Below are 17,607 nucleotides of genomic sequence, written 5' to 3' on the forward strand. Positions count from 1 at the left end.
TGAGACCCCTCGGGTCCAGTCACAATAGTCTCAGCAACAGAGTATCTTGTGGCTTGGGTTCGGGGAGAGGGAGCCAGTGACCCTGGATGGAGGCAGCAATGTCAGACGCTGTCGTCTCCTGATCCGGAGGTCAGAGACAGTCTAGGCATCCAGCTCGAATGCTGCGGACTCGGCAAACATCCCTCAACACCCACAGGCACCACATGCTATGGAGTACGAGCTTGCACAGGCTCAGCAGAGAGCTGGGGAAGTTTTCAGTGTCTGAGGGACCCGTGCTTGCAACCGGAACCCTGTGCAAGCCTGTTCTCAGTAGCATGTGGTGACTGTGCGGTCCTTATGATCTTGCGGAAATGGGGAGATCCTTTCTGTCCCTGCGTTCTCATGCACAGAAGGACTGCCAACCAGCCCTTGGAAAGTGTTTAGGGACCCAGGCCAAGACAGTTGGAAATTAGCTACAGGCCAGCAACATCCAGGAAAAATCCACCAAATGATAGTCCCCTTCCTGGAGCACGACAAGCCCAGAGCACCACAAGTCTGCGGATAATCCAGTTGCAATCCCTCCCTCTAATAGTTCCTTTTTTCGATGTCCCATAATTGACCCAGCGTCGTATGGTTACAGTTGTTAAAGCTTCTCTAACTCCTGAGGGCAGAGCCCCAGTAATTATACCTACAATGGCCTTTAAAAAGGAGATCAGTTCAAAACGCCACCTCTGCAATGCACAGGTCCACTCAAAATGTTGTCCTGTCTGCCATCCTACCACCGGAGCCTTGATCAATATCTTTAGTGGGGCCAAGACCCTGCCCCTTAGAATGCAGGTGCCAATTTCACCCCAGTATCTGTCCCAGGAAGGCCCCTCAGTCAGAGGTCTGCTGATTCCCTTGAGCTCCTAATTTATGGGCTTCTATCAGGAATGCACAGATGTAGCAGTCCCTCCAGCACCCAGATGTAGATTGGAGACAGGCTGACAGGCACACAGAGCCATGAGCACCAAAATGCCCACTTTTCCAAAGTGGCATTTCCTCATTAATAATGTTGAATCCACTCACACTAGCAGAGAGGATATGCCATTACTAATTAATCGTTATCAAACACTGTACTGCTACTCTTCTACACATAGGAAATATTGCTCAGTAGCCTTTCCACAGATCGCCCATGTTACTCAATGCGAGAAGCAGGCCCCACCGTACGGAACACACCATCCGGTGCCATTCACTACCAGTGCATGTAGCTCACATGAGAACATGCCCTGCCTCTTCCCGACACCGCACCCTGCTCCCAGGGAATACACTGATGTAGCGAGAGACTTGCAGACCCTTGGCAAGTAGCTTTTTAAATGCCAAGCTGAGTAACAGTAACCTGCACACACAGACCCTGCCAGGGCAAACATGTTGCTCGTTTGAAGAGTTCCGTGGATGGCACAACCAGTGCTGCAGGCCCATGGAGGAGCATTAGAGATACATGCCCTAGATATATATCTTACCCCTAGACGAGGGACTTACAGCTAACTCAAATCAGCCAATCATGTATACACCAAATTCCCAGCATGTACATGACAAGCACAGCGCTTTGGCACTGAATGGCAGTGTCAAAAGTGCTCAAAGTCCTAGTGCTAGCACATAGATCAGCAGAAAACAAGGAGGGACAAAAGCAAAAAGTTGTGGCAAAGCACCCTAGAAAGGGTAATTTCCAATACTGTGTTTTGTGCTGAAGAGTACCCTTCCTGTACAAAACCTTAGACTCACACACATACCTATGCATGATTGTGCAAGTATGTGTGCATGGCGCTTAGGCAGCCCTGTCACCAGCACTTGGGAAAAGAGCAGCTGCGCCCAATGGCGGCTGATATGGAATGGGGGTGGCAGGACGGGGAGGAGGGGGTGACAGTGGGGGGCATGGGTGGTGGTGAGTTACATAAGATCAAGTTCACTTACCTCTTTGGTCAGCCCCATCTCTCCTCCGCTTCCCTTTCAACGAGTCTGGCACAGAAGTAGGAGACACACAGGCCTCCACAAAGCCAATGACGATTGGTCTGAGCGCCGTGGTTCGGTGCTCAGACAGGCAGTGGGAGCATGTGCATCTTCCTCACCAGGCTGTATATTACAGCCTGGTGGGGAGCATGCAAAGTGCGCATGACTGTTTGGCCGGCCCGAGATGGCTGCCAAACTGTCATTTCCACTTAAGTGCTCACCACTCCTCCCCCTGCTCTATGAGCAGCCTAGCCCGCCCCATCCCACAAAACTGCCTCAGCAGGGAAAAATAAAATGATAACAACTGCATGTTGTTATCATTTCATTTTTCCTTTTTTGCACTGCTGAAAGCAGTTGGGTGATGCTCATCAGACTTAGCGGAGGAGCCGCCACTGGCTGCGCCATATCTTTTTAGATATGCTACTGTCCAGCTCTCTCCCTTTAATGCAATGCAGCGCAGAAAGTTTGGTTGCTGACCCACGTTGCATGAAATAATAGTAAATTTGCCCTAAGCTGTGAGGGGCATGCAAGTTTTCAGACGTACAGGAGGTGCCGCTGCTTCACAGCAACTTCAATATTAAGGCCAAACTGCTATTCTGCTCTTGCATCGTGTGTGCACCGAACTGTGAAAATAAGATGGCAGAAAGCCTTTCTGAAAGTAATCATTTCCATACGATGTGCAGCAAGGGCTGAGCGCTGTCCTATTTAATATTCTGCTGTCTGTTTTTTCAAACGCCAGTTTACTGCCTAGCAACTTTCCCGCGGCGCTTGTAACCTCAGGAAAGAGAACGCCAAAGCTGTTTATCAATATAAATAAAATGCTACTCAAAGGACGGGCCGGCCCTTTTCCTGACTGTTATCGCTTTAATAATGTGCTGCTCAGTGTACACCATTGCGTCACAATATCAAAATGAGGGTAATGAATGTAAATCAGGATTTTCTTCTGCTTTGATGGAGGATGGAGAAAAGCAGACCCTCCTTGCCCCCCCCCTCCACTGTATCCCTTTCGTACACACCTCTTCTTACTCCAGTCCCCCCAATTCCCTCTGATGATGGGTCTGAATCACGGTTGCCCCTGTTGGCTTTCAGGGCTCACAAAGAAGCATTCGCAGCTCAGGGTGAATTTGCCCCTCGCCCACTCACGGGGCACATGGCGCTGATTGTGACTAGGGATGTAACAATGGAAAAGAACATGTGCAAGAAGGATTCTGTCCGTAGCAGGTGCGGAATCATTGTATAGCCTTATAGCCCGCCGTAGCGGGCAATACCGGCTAATAAAGGCCCGCTCCACCATTAAAGGCCTAAGCCGAAGGCTATTAGAACATTCTGCCACTAGAGGGCAGAATGTTCTAACAAATAAAACAAAGGTTATAGGGAGCGCGAGGGATTGAAAGCCCCTCAGGCTCCCTGAAGCCTTTGTTCACAGCTACAGCTGTGAACAAAGAAGCATTGGAATGTTGGAGCTCCGGGCTTATACCAGCCATTATAAGCCCGGAGCTACTCCATTGTTTCCAATGGAGCTTCCAACATTCCAATGTTCTAATATAGCCTTATAGCCCGCCGTAGCGGGCTATACCGGCTATTAAAGGCCCGCTCCAGCGTTAAAGCCCCGAGCCGAAGGCGAAGGACTTTAACAAGGGAGCGGGACTTTAATAGCCGGTATAGCCCAGCTACGAAGGGCTATAAGGCTATTAGAACATTCTTCCACTGGAGGGCAGAATGTCCAACAAATAAAACAAAGGCCTCTCGGAGTTCGAGGGGTTTAAATTCCCTCGGGCTCCCTAAGGCATTTGAAAAAAACATTGGAATGTTGCTTTGCGGGGCTTTACTGGCCCGTAAAGCATGGAGCACTCCATTGTCTACAATGGAGCTCCCAACATTTTAATGGTTTAATATGGTATAATACCCAATCCGTGATTAATTTCTCACCCACCTACAAGATTGACGTTTGTGTACTTCCAGTGCAAAAAAAGAGAGAATTCTACCATAAACGTGTCCATTTTGGCAGTACATGTCTTTTACCTGGGCCGTAGTTAGAATTAGTGTATCAGGTGTAGTGGCACCGGGACAAACGGTGTGAGAGGCCTCCTGCAGCCAAACAGCGTTAACATTTTGCTACAAAGATAGTAGGTCGGGGACACATGCTACTTGCTTGAATTAGGGCCCATGGAACTCTCATACGCCACTGTCCTTCACTGACACAGAGAAGTACGTTAGAGTGACTCTACAGTTCTTGTGACTTTGGGCTGAGCTCAAAGCCCTGCTCCGAGAGATAAGGCCCAGTCACAATGGCTCGCAAGTAACGCCAATGTAAAAAAAGATCATTTTAATAATGTCAGAAGATGAATTTCAATCTTCATATCTTGCACACCTGCTGTAATTACTTTCACTAGGCAAATTGTTAATGCAACATTAGCGATTATACTAATTAAAACTAATGAACTCTCACATTCAGAATGATAAAGTCGCAAGGCGCCCAGGCCCTACAGACATTACGCGCAGCTCTAAATGGAATACTTTGAAATAACCTTTGAGGTAATGTTCAAAATTAGGTTTGGCTATTTTGCCAGAGAGTACATGGATTAAAAGCATTTTGATTTTGCTGGATTTATCAATTATAATTAGGTAGGATTACCTTAATTTATTTGTCTCTGGCCTCTGAAACCAGTCTCTCTCTCTCTCTCTCGTTTTAGAGGCCTGCTTCTTCAGTGGCATCGTCGTATGTTATTTAATTTATTGAAACAAATTCCAAAAACAAATAAGAAAATATTATGTTCAGAAAGGCAAAAACTGCAAAAAAAAAGCAGAACGGACACATCTATTAAAATATAAAATTAAAATAAGAAGTGTATAACTATCTTTTCAGTCCTGATCTGTCATGTAAATGACTCCTTTAGATAAACAGGCTCATTAGGACATTGGTGGCCCAGCCGCTAAGCGGTCTCTATAACAGAGCAATGCGCCTGTCGTGTCGGTTGAAAGCCAAATATACATTTTCCTCAGAAACAGTTGTTGAATATAGGACATGAACAACTTCTGGGAAAGATTACCTGGGTGGCAAGCACACCTTGCCATGCTGGCGTGGTGCTACTGGTCGTATTTACTTGATTAGAACAATGGAATGCTGACAGCTCCATTGAAGAGTAGCTCCGGGCTTATAATGGCTGGTGTAAGCCTGGAGCGCCAACATTCCAATGTTTGTCTTCATGTTTCTCCCTTTTAAATTTCGAACAATCTACCCTTAGTGGATGGAATGTTCGAATAGCCTTATAGCTCTTTTTCCCTCGGGCTATATCGGCTGTTTAAGGTCCTTTCACTCGTTATATGCCCTCGCCTGCGGCTTCGGCCTATAACTCAGTTTAAGGGCCTTTAACAAAATGTATTGCCTTCGGAAGTGGACTATAAGGCTATATTATAGACTGTTAAAGCAGGGGTCCATCTCCGACAATCACATACCTAATGTCCTCAGGTGCTGGGAGTTGATTTCCAATGCTCCCAGGAGTTTTCAAGTCTTTTTCTTTCCAGGACTGCCACGGACAAGGCCCCAGACAGAAGAGAAACCAGCAGAAACAGTGCTGGTGAGCAAACCATCTCCAGTCATATCCATGTTAAGTCACTGTTGCAAGAGCTAGCAGTAGCACTGCCAAGTGGAAGATATTGAAATTCAACAGTTAGAGTTTATTGAACTAACTATAACTTGTGCCTCAGTCACGCACTGCTTATGATCTCACATATTACTTCAGTCATGACATGTTAAATAGAATGATTGATGACATCACTGGTGACATTTCGAATTACATCACTAATGACATCATCCACGATACCACTATTCGTATTGCTCCACCAGCCCTTACATCAATTTAAACAGAAAGTTGTTAGTAAAGGCCTAAAGTAATCTACAGCATAGAATTACTGTGTACACATGGGTGCATCGAATGCAAATAAATACGTTTGGTTGTGCATGTTGAAAGTTACATGGCACATCGTTTCAGGTGTAAATAGTACTCCAAGCAGAGTAAAGACTGAGTGAACATGATTTGATTTGCAGAGGCATGTTTCAAAGTAAGTTGCGGCCTAAAGTCTGTTGCAAAAAATCTGTGAGAAATGCCAGAATTTCTGTTGACAATAGATTATCCATCAGTGGATGTCGGGTCATGATCCCAATTTAAATACAGAGCTATGGACACATTATGTGTAACAAGGATGTTTATTAGGTGTGGATGTATATTATTTTCAGAACTCCAATGAAGATTCTGAGGCATGGCATATTGTTGATTAGTGTAGAATGTAGGGGGTGACCCACTTAGATGTGGTTTAACTCTCAAGGAATTGTAAGCATGGCTCTGAGGTTTATGCCACTGTGCTCATCTCAAGAATGTGTGTAGATACCATATTCTGATTATGCAGAGTTGTCCATAGGGTTTGGCTGTAGGTGTCTTATTATTGGCAAATGCATACCTCACAACCCCGACCCGAAATTGCAGGTCATGTGAATTCATTAAGAGAGTAATCCTATTAAGGTGAATAGATTACACAAACTCTTTTTGGAGTGTGTTCAAGGTTTAAAAAGAGGGTGACTCAATCCAAGTCTGTAAAGAGATTTTGTTTTTTAAGTGGATGAATGCCAGTACAAAGAGGATAGCATCCACCTGATGTGGGTAGCTAGGAACACTGTCACCATGACTAGATGATGCCATCAGTGATGTCAATTTCAGTGTTTATGATTACTAAACAGTAGCTCTTACCTCATTTCAACATTGCACTATAGTGGCACTTTAACCTTTGTTTTTTGATGAATTTCTGAGTTTTTTAAATGGAAGCTCCAATCTGATTATCCTTTTTAACTCTAACGTCACTTTAACCATGGTTTGTGCAGTGAATTTCTGTGTTTTTAAAAATAATTTATTACATTGAGCCTACAGCCAACCCTCTTGAGCAACCAGTGACCAACATCCCACTATGTACAACCTTTGGTCACCAACAGGGCAGGATTGGTGAAGGGAGGTGACCTCTGGCCAGGCTCTGCACATAACACCTGGCTGGTGCCTAGCCTCCTTCTGCGAAAGGCCAAAGGCGATGCACAGTGGATGGGATGACCAGAGCGCCTAACCCTGGCCAAGACCTTATCCCCACCCCCCTTTGGGTGCCCAACAGACCACTGTGCTGGGTCAAAGGCCCTGTGCAGTTGCAGGTTGGCCACTGGGCCTAGTCTTCAGCCAGGCTCTGGTCTCTAGCCAGGCCCTGCACTAATCTCCCCTTTGACCGTGGTGCAGGGGTTGGCCATCTGCAGGTACAAAACCCATCAACTGTGCATGGCTTTCAGCCCTTCACCCAACCTCCATGTGATAAGCCAACCCCAGTGTTAGATTAGGCCCATTATGCTTATGCAGTGCCCTGAATAAGTCAGCATTCGCTGCACCATTTTCTGTTCAGACTCTATTTTGAAAGATGATCAAAACTAATCTTTGCTATTTCTGAGAAATGGCCTTTGCTGAGTTTCGTTTCTGCACTGAAGAACTGAGAATGCCAACGCATAGCTTTCTCACTAGATAGAGGCCCTCTCCCACCTGTCTGGTGGCGTTATTGCGGCCTATGGTGCAACGGCCTTGGACTGTGCTGATCTACGAGAGCAGAAACTGTTTTTTTTGTATTTTACTTTCCTGCTGCATGTGCCTGTAAAATTCCATTATGGGCATGTGCTAAACCAATCATGAAATGTACATAATGTATCTCAATGCTTGCAGATCTTTAGTTCCCTCTGTACCACTCCCAGAGACTGTGCAGACGGGGCTCCGCTCTGAGAGTATACGAATAAACAGTTATTGGTGTATATTCTCCACTGTCTCTCCAACTCTTCATTTGGTATGGAAGGCTGAGAGGTGGTCAGTGGTGACCTGGGTGGCCCTAAGCGGGTCACTTCCTTCACCAGTGGGTGTACAACCCCATGCTTCACTGTGTAAATCTTGTGCACAACTTTGCATTGGTGCCCAGCCCCCACTACATACAGCCTTTGGTCGTATGCACTGTGGGTTGGCCAAACTGGCTGGCAATCCCTGTTGGTGCCCAACCTCTGCTGTGCATTGCCTTCAGTTGTGCGTAGTGGATGGTTAACTAAATAGCATGGCCCAGAAAGGCTTTAGACCCTTTTCTCCGTGGGTGCCTAACAGCCAGCTGGTGGCCAACTCCTTGCTGCACACTGCCTTTAGTGGTGCTCCGCATAGGCACCCGATCACCTCATTGTGCACAGCCTTCAGCTGTGTGTGGCAGTCGGTATGCCCTGTACTCAACCCGCTGCAGGCAGCCAACCCCCACTGCTTATGGCCTATAGCCTACGTAATGGTGTTTGGCTTCAGGGTCTGATCGAGGATCAGACCCTTCTCATTGGTTTCATAAAATAACATTTCATGACAGTCGTGCTGCCACGGTATTGGTACTGCTGGCGGTACTGCAGTACTGGTACCACAGTACCTGTGACCCCATTTTATTTTTACCTTTTATCCATGAGAGGGTTCCCCGACATGACCCTGGTAGGTTAGTTTGTGCCCACCCTGCCCCTTAATGCGGCCTTTGATTTGTTTTCAGGACTGGGCGACTGAGTAACCCATGTCCCATGTAAAGGGTGCCATATCATATTCTCCATGCTGTAGTCAGTCAATCAGGATCTGCTAATCCAGTTCGAACATATCCTCCAGAACATATCTGAACAACAACGGTCCAGGCATCTCTAAAGTTTACCAGCATTAACCCTGTCATGTTAAACCCCAAAACCTCTTTAAATGCTAATTTCTCAAAAATGGCTGAATGGATTTACACCAAATAACATAAAGCCCACTTTCCGGGGAAAGGTGTAACACTTTTCAAAATTTTGTGTAATTGTCTTTAGCTGTTTTTTCGGTATCAGTGATCAATCTTTCCTAGGGGAATAAACATGGGAAATAAGACTTTTGGGACACCTCATTATCTTGGCACAGCTTGACGGATCAGTTATAGTTAGGACCTAGTGTCCATAGGAAAAGCATTTTTTGACTTGCTTATATCTTTGGTGCTGGTTGACGAATCTTCACAAAATATTGGCAACAAGTTTGCCACTCACTTCAGCTGCTGTCTGTTGGGGTGATTTGTTCAGCAGGCGCCGAGAAAAAGAGGTGGTCCCAAAATACATTTTCCCCATGCAATTTCCCAGAGGAAATTAGACATGACTATAGTATGACGGAATTACACCAAATTTGACAGAAAGCTAGATCTTGGTCTAAAAAGAGCTTCTTTTTAATTTGGTGTAAATCCGTTTAGTAGTTTTGAAGTTATTACAGAAAAAGGATTTATAGATATCTAAGGGCACAGATCCAATGCAGATTCACCACAATGGATCTGCGATCCAAGCCCCAACAGCAATGCTGTGATTGTATGGCCCAAACCTGACAGGAAAGTTGTGGCTGCTATTTTATGTACCAGGACATGGTCTTGGGCCTGAAATTAATGTTGAAAGTAATAGAAGGGGTCACGGTAGATGTACCCCGACCCCGTGGGTGTGATATATGGGTCGCTGAGGGACCCCTGACCTCTGATAGGCAATAAATTGCCCTAAATGTGTTTTTTTATGTGCGATGATACACGGATCCATCGCAGTGCAGCCCCGTGTGAATCCTTGACAGATCCGTGGATCCAGCGCCAATTGGGAAAAAATACACACACTCACAGGCTCACTTCCACACTCTCTTATACTCCCACACTACCACTCATACACCCACTCACACGCCCATACAGCCACTCACAAACTCACTTACATGCCCATACCAGCACTGGACATACCCACAGAGCCACTCACAAACCCCCACTCACATACCCAGTCACACACTCACACATCCACTTACAGATCCACCCAAGCACTCACACAAGTACTCACATAACCATCCAGTCTCTGAAGCACCCAACTCAGGCACCCATCCAGCCACTAACACAGCCATTCACAGACCCATTCAGCCACCCACACACCCTCAAAACCACACACACAGCCACTCATTCACCCATACAGCCACTTACACACTCACTCACAGACCCATACAAACACTCACACACCCACACAACCACACTCTGACCAATACAGCTACTCACACACCCACTCACAAACCCATACTGCCACTCACAATCCACTCACAGACCCATACAGTCACTCCCACTCGCACCTCACACAACCTTGAAACCATTCACACACCCACTCATAGACCCATACACCTACTCCTACACCCACTCACAGACCCATATAGCCATACAGCCACTCACATACCACATCACTGACCCATATAGATACTCACCTACCTACTCACAGACCCATACAGCCCCTCACACCCCACAAAACCATTCTCACACTCACTCTTAGACCCATAAAAGCACTCACACACCCACTAACAGACGCATGCAGCCACTCACACACCCACTCATATACCCCAAAACCACTCACACACCCACTCAAAAACCCATGCAGAAACCCACACACCCACTCAGACTCATACAGCTACTCTAACACACTCACACACCCAAAAAACCATTTACACACCCATGCACAGATCCACACAGCCACTCACACACCCACTCAAGCACTCTGTCTTGCACCCATACAGCCACTCATATGCCCACTGTATTAATTGTGCTGTTGTTTTGAATGAGTGCTTTTGGTATGGAACGGAAACGCAAATCCATTGCAGTGCCTAAACATGTTGCTGGCTTTATTGAATGAGTGCTTTTGGTTGGAGATCCGGAATGGATTTGCGGATCAGAGTGAGAAATTGACAAACAGGATTTGAAAACAAAAAGAACCAGAGTTTAGGAAAAGGGTTGGCTCTGAAAAGAGCCTTTGTGTTTATGATGTGCAGACAATAATTACACATAGAACTGGATGCAGTCTTTCAAGTTGCTGAGGAACACCCTGTTACCTCCGTCTGAGAAACAGACCCAGACTTTTCAATATATTCCGTCCACATCGAATCGTAAGTTGTTGTGGTATACAGAACCGATGTTCTGGTTTTGAAGGAATGCAGGAACGGTTCTATTTACATGTTTCCTGGATTTCTCTATCTGTGGACAAACTTTGGTTGAGCACTTCAATTTCTGTCTTTGGCAAATGTTGGGGAACACCAAGGCAGTATGTGGGAAAGTTTCATTAATTTACCATAGGTTTCCTTCATTAGGATTTCCAGTCCTACTCCATTAGTTGTGCCTAGGTCATTGCCACCAAAGTGCGCAATCATGAGGTCTGGATAGTGGCAATCCGGAATGCTTTATACCAATGGCAGTAGTTGATGCCACTTTATTCCTCTCTGGCCAACCCAAGCAATGTCTACATTAGGTAAACCTAGGTCTCTGTCGATGCTGCTCTTTCTGGCCCAAAACACAAAGTTATGGCCCAAAATCAACACCATTTTTGAGACAAGCAGGAGTAGCACACAGGAAATGGCAGCAGCAGTATGAGGCAGTTTAGAAGATTAAAGGAATTTAAAATGGAGGACAGCACCTAAAATTTAAAATAACATATTTGATTGGATTGTGGAGATTTGCAGAAAAGTAAAATTAAGCAGTGCCTTTAAGAAGTAAATGAACAAACTCTGTGATTGACTTTGGAAAAAATAAAAAATAAAGTTATGTTGTTTGGGATATGCTTGGAATTACAAACAGTCAACTACAACCAGACCCATGGCTCGGCCCACCCTATTAATTTGCTCCACGCCCTCCTCTATTTCAGACTCGGACCAAGCACATTGGGCTACCAAATTCTTGATAAAACTGTGTAAAAGGCAGTGGCTAGAAACATGGAGCTATGCATAAATAGATTAATTTTTTTAATCTACTATCAAGGCTCCTCGTAACAGGGATGAAAAAGAGTGCTGTGCCATGGAAATGCATTTAAGTGATCTCATTGCAGGGGCTACAGGGCACTATGTTATAAGGAGTCATGGGTTCCCAAAGAGAACTACAAGACCCAGGTGGGATAGGCAGGGGTGTAGCTTTAGCGGGGGTGTTTGGGGTATGACATCCCTTAAATACATCCTTGGTTTGGTAGGTGGGTCTGGGGTCACTGAGTTGGGTCAGCTATATCTGTGTCACTTTTTCTCTTCATCCTGAGTTCACTAAGAGGTTTTAACTTCATTTCTTGATTTGGAATCTTTAATATATAAAGTGACTGATTTACCCCAAAAAAAGTTAATCTGCACCTATAGAAGAACTCCTTGAATGGGTGCAAATCTAACACCTTTTGGAATTCACAAACATTGGCAGTAATGGACTTGGACAGCTGTGCCAGTCTTAACTTTGCAGGCATACTAATGACAATCAAACATGCAATAAGTGATGGGATGAGTTCTTGAAAATAGTCTAACTAGTGGGAATCGCTCTGGTGAGCATTCCAAACCACTGTTTATTGCCCAATGTGCCACTTTAGGCAGAGGCCCACCTCAGTGCTGACCCTGTTCCTCATGGAAACAGTAAATCTCAAACCATGGGCATCTCACCCATTCACCCTGCAGTCCACTGCTTTGTTTAGCTGGGAAAGTTGAGATTCACACGCACCCTAATCTCACTGTCTTAGCTGTGCCACTGGTCAGAAAAGTGCCCTAGCAGCATTGCAAGCTAGAGCAGCATGCTCAACTGCTCATGTAAATCTCATACTACTGTTGAATTTCAGGCAGAAATAGAATTTGATTCATCAACATTTATTGGTGTATTTAAATGCATACAATTCATCTCCAATGGGAAATGTTAGTTAAGGGTCATGAGCCTGCTGACATCAGCAAGCCTTCCTCACTAAACACAATTTGCGTTGGGATTAACACTTATTTTATTTATTTAGGCCACATTAAAGGTTTCCTGCAAAATGAACTCGGCACTGAGATATTTGCTCTTGCAAATTTCCGCTGGTCATACCTGGAGGAAATTCTGCACGAAAAATTGCTTGAGATGTCCGACCTCGGTGCGCAATAGTCATTTAAAAATCACACTTCAATGTCTCCCAAAGAGCAGCAGATGATTGGAAAAGCACACTAAAGACGCATGGATATTTTGCACAAATGACACTTCCCTCTGTGTTTCTGCACCCATGCCTTTCAGAATGAGGCAGTTAGCATTAAGTTGCATAGCGTAGGCACAAGAGTTGGCAATCGCGATGCTTAAGTAAATATAGATGATTCTATTTCATGGTGCTGTGATTTACCATCCGAATGTCATTAAAGAACACCAAGTGAACCTCATTTTTTATTTATTTTCATCAAAACAAGTTCAAACCTCTGGGGGGGAGTCAACATTCACACAAGAAATTGCTTCTTGCCCTCGCAATGCATATCAATGGACGTGTGAAAAACTGAAATGTGCTAATTCACACTGCAGCCGGACTTATTTCAGAACTCACTCTCTGGTCTCCAAGAGGCCTTCAGTGGCAGCTAGGAGACCGGAAACTGGCAGTCTTATGACCCAAGCTGCGCGTGCTATGAGCTTCCAACAGGTAAAAGGCCTCAAGAACTTACCTCACACTGAATCTTTCATGAAGGAAACGGAAATCCATTTAATCTCGGGTTTCTGGTCCCATGTGGTACTAATTGCGTTTTGTAAATCTTCAACATGAGGAAAATGTGCTTGACATGAGCCAAACTCGCATATCATTAATTAGGGTATCAAAGGGGAGCTCTTGCTGGAACATTGATGTGTAAGCTTAATCGCAGGAGCCCAGTTAAGTGTGTTAATTATGCGGAATGCTTCAGAGGAATAACTTACCTTAAGCACTCTAGCTTTTTTTTAGTCTGAGAACTAAGACCGTGAGATTTTTCTCCACAGTTGATTTTCTTCATCTCAGCTTGCGCCATAATCATGCACAGCAGCGCGTGATAGAATATGTTAATATTCGCATTTACAGTCAAGCGCATGAAAAGTGCATAAAAAAGCAGCTGGCTTGAAATTTTAAACTGCACTGGGCTCTACCTTAGAATTTGCAGACGCTGATAAAGAATATGAGGGACTTCAGTAATTGATAAACTCACAATAAGTAAGCGTGCACCATTAAATGGTAGCCTTCCCTTTGTGTTGCCTAAATCCAGGATTGGTGCCCTCCAGGAAAGGTGCCCTCCTATTCGCACTGCAAGAAACGGTGGTCGATCCTTCTTTTTTCTCTCCGCGCCCTTTGGAACAAACTCCCGCCCAAGCTTCTCTCCTTATCCGATCACAAGCTCTTTCGCAGGGAATTAAAAACCTGGCTTTTCGAGCGTTAATAAAATGTCAGATCTGATCACGAGCTCATATGGAGTCTTCTCAAGCGCCATGAGACCTTTTAGGTGATTTGTGCGCTCAATAAGTTCCTTTGACTTCAGCAACAGTGATATCCTTACTTTGGAGACCTCCACTTGTGTGTATCCTGAAATACTCTTCTGCGCTGGGAATTCGTGGATTACTGGCAGAAATTGGCAGGGTCACGTCAGTTTCTTTAGTAGTTTCATATTTTAAAGGGGAGAACTCATGAGACTAAGGTAATTGTGCATTGCAAATTAACTACTTCAGTATTTCTAATGCATTGGTAATTAGGGCCTAATTTAGCAGCGATCAAGCACTTGTTCCTAAATGCACCCTGAATTATCCTCTGAATAACCTCTTGCCGCACTAGGACTATGCGTTTGCGCGGGCTAGGCTTAAATTAGTGTACGCTTTCAGAAAGGACAAGTTAGAATATGGCGTTCACAGTTATTGAAAAGGACGATAACTAGAGGAGTTGTGGAAGAGTGACCTGCAGGCCACCATTGTATCTGTCACAGAGGGTAGAAGTAGAAAACCAAGCAGGCTACTATTAGGAGCCGTAGGATCAGTAGGTCCATGCAGGGATCTACTTTGATGAAAGTGTGACAAGGACTCCCTCCTGCGCTCCCTTTGGGAATCCTTTGCCCTGAGTTATAGGGGTAATTCCTCAACAAGACCAGTGGCATGTATTAGGCTTGTTCCAGTTTTTAATCACTTAGAAGTGCCTGAACCAACTAGTTCACTTGTACTCACGCCTTTGGGGGAAGTAACTTCTTTACGTCCCACCCTGATGAAAGCCCAAGACCTATTTAGGCCAGATAGGAAGGGCTGAAACATGTTGGTGCTAAAGTTAGGGTCATAGGACCCTCACATCCTAGACACCCTATTGTATATGTTTTAACCTTCCCTCCCACTCCATTATTAAAGAATTATTTAGGAGTGGGTGAGGAATTTTATCTTTAACAGTACGCCCCCATACACAATATCTTTAAGTGCTCCCTGAAACACGGTTGAGCCCACCCCGACTTTTGGCAGTCAGGGTTAGCCCTATGATGAAGCATGTCACTATTAGAGTGAGTGAGGGCTATTACAAGAAAAGGGTTTCTTTCCCTTCTCACCCGCCACAACGGGTTACACATATTTAATCTCTTGCGAACTGTGTTCTGGAGAGGATCCCCACTACACATCTAGGAACCCCCAATCCAATATTGATCTTGTTCATTGCCTGGCCTTATTGAAGGGATAGCAACAAGTAGATTACAGAAGGGACATTCTAGTGGTATATACTGTTAGGAACACACAAAAGCAGAAATCTACAGGCCCGACCACAATTATCCTGCAACAAGTAGCTGCCTGTTACAAACCCAATGGCTTAAAGACCCTGACTGGGCCTCAAAACATCACTCCAGCTCCTGGAAACCTCGAATGGATGTGAGCATAAGGGTCAAGAACAAGGGTTCAGTTGAAATAAAGACCGCTCCCACCCCCCTGCCGGCTCACTAAATTAGGCATAGATGGTCTGGTAAGAACTTGAGTGTGCTTCACCCATTTATGGCCTTTTGCTTGGTTGAATCCAAGACAACCCCACTCCTTCATCTCAGGTAAAAAAAATTTAGAGAGTCTATTAACCTTTTTATCGAGAATAGTCCTATCAATACTGTTAATTCCTCTTGCTATCTTGGCATTTTATTAATCGATAAAGGTCCCAACATATTCTGAATACAAGAGCCAAAATAAGCAGGGCTACTCAGGGAATTTTAAATTTTTCCTCCAAACTGGGGAATCGGCCAACTAATGAGATGGTAGCTATATACAAAGCTAAAGGAGCAAGTATAGCTCTTTACGGGGCAGGGCTTTGGGGCCATACAAAAAGCAAAGACCTGCAAACACAAAAGAATTCCTTCCAGAAATGTTTGTTATATTTACCGTCATCGGCTACAAATACTTATGCACATCACAAGGTGGGTCTCCAGTTTTTAGAAGACCTCTTACTGGCCAGACCACTGTTATTGTGGGACTCAATTTGGAAAAGGAAAGAAACTGCTTTTACTAAATCGGTTATTTTAGATTGTCTTAAACTGCATGGCGCATTAAAAAGTCCGTGGCTACTATACATTGATTCCTCTTTAGAAAATTTGTGCAAAATGTCGGTATGGTCAGAGACATCAAAAACACTGCCCCACACAAAGAAGGAGATCAGAGACACCTATCTACAATATAGGTTGGATCTGAGATCTAAGGCTGAGAGGAACAACCCCACTGTTGACCTGTACATATCGTATAGCCTCGAGGTGAGGGCCAATAATTATTTGTCATTTGTGACCCATGCTCAGCACCTCTTTGTGCTATTAAGACTCAGATGTGGCATCGCTCATCACCTCCTAGCTTTCCCAAAAATTAGGACTCATCCGTCTGATGAGGTACCATGCCAGTGCGACAACAAAAGTAAAAAGAGCACATTGCACTTTATGTTGTTTTGTAATTTTTACCAGAATTTTAGATGTTTTTACCTTAAACCATTGTTTTACACCAATAATATTAGGTCACACAAAGTAGCTATAACATTTTTGGTGACACTAAGTGACCCCCTAACATGTTACAGCGTTGCCCTGTTCATTTTGAAATCAATTAACGTGAGGAAAAATATCAGACTATAGTAGAAAAGAATGTATTTGATTTTATTAATCACGTAGTTGATTTTTTTACCTAACAATAATAATGCTTTGTCTATTTTGAAGCCATTAATGTGAGAATGTGTCTTGATATAATATAAGAAATGAATGTTTTTAACAACTGTGATCGTATCTGCCTGTTTAACCTGTCTTTTAAACTCAATATGATTTTACTTTTATGGCTACCTTTTTTGATAGTCGAATAAAGATTTTAAATGAACTGACTATTAATCCATAACTAAAAATATGTAGCTCTGCCACTAAACCCAATCCTCTTAAATGCAGCAGCTGACACAAAAAAAGGAATAATATGCCACAAGTGGTAATTAAATCAAATTAACGAGTGTGAGGCGCATTAGCACATAAGAATAAATTGCCAGGGTTTTCAAGATTCTCACAGTAAATTTCAATATATTGTGACTTTTCAATATCCGAAATGAGGAATATACTCACATTAGGTAAAACTCAAAATCCATGGAATAAATGCACTACAATGGAAACATTTACAACAAAGTTACAAAGTTTTCAACCAAGTGATAAAGATTAATATAAAAAGAAAACAAATATACTCCACAAATTGAATACTGACTTTATCCCACATTTTGTGTTCTTCATGGTCCTCATATGTCAAAAATAATATGGCTGGGATTGGAATGTTTTCTTCATCAGCCATTTGAGTCTGATAACCAATCCGTTATTG

At 44.1% G+C, this 17,607-nt stretch overlaps 1 protein-coding gene across 1 annotated transcript in view; it reads right to left on the reverse strand.

Annotated features, from left to right (window-relative positions):
* Positions 1-17,607, reverse strand: part of SIAH3 (siah E3 ubiquitin protein ligase family member 3) — a 400,913-nt gene that overhangs the window by 28,244 nt on the left and 355,062 nt on the right. The gene's annotated exons all lie outside the window — the stretch shown is intronic.

Source organism: Triturus cristatus, chromosome 8 (genome assembly GCF_964204655.1).
Source record: "Triturus cristatus chromosome 8, aTriCri1.1, whole genome shotgun sequence".
Taxonomy (NCBI): Eukaryota; Metazoa; Chordata; class Amphibia; order Caudata; family Salamandridae; genus Triturus; species Triturus cristatus.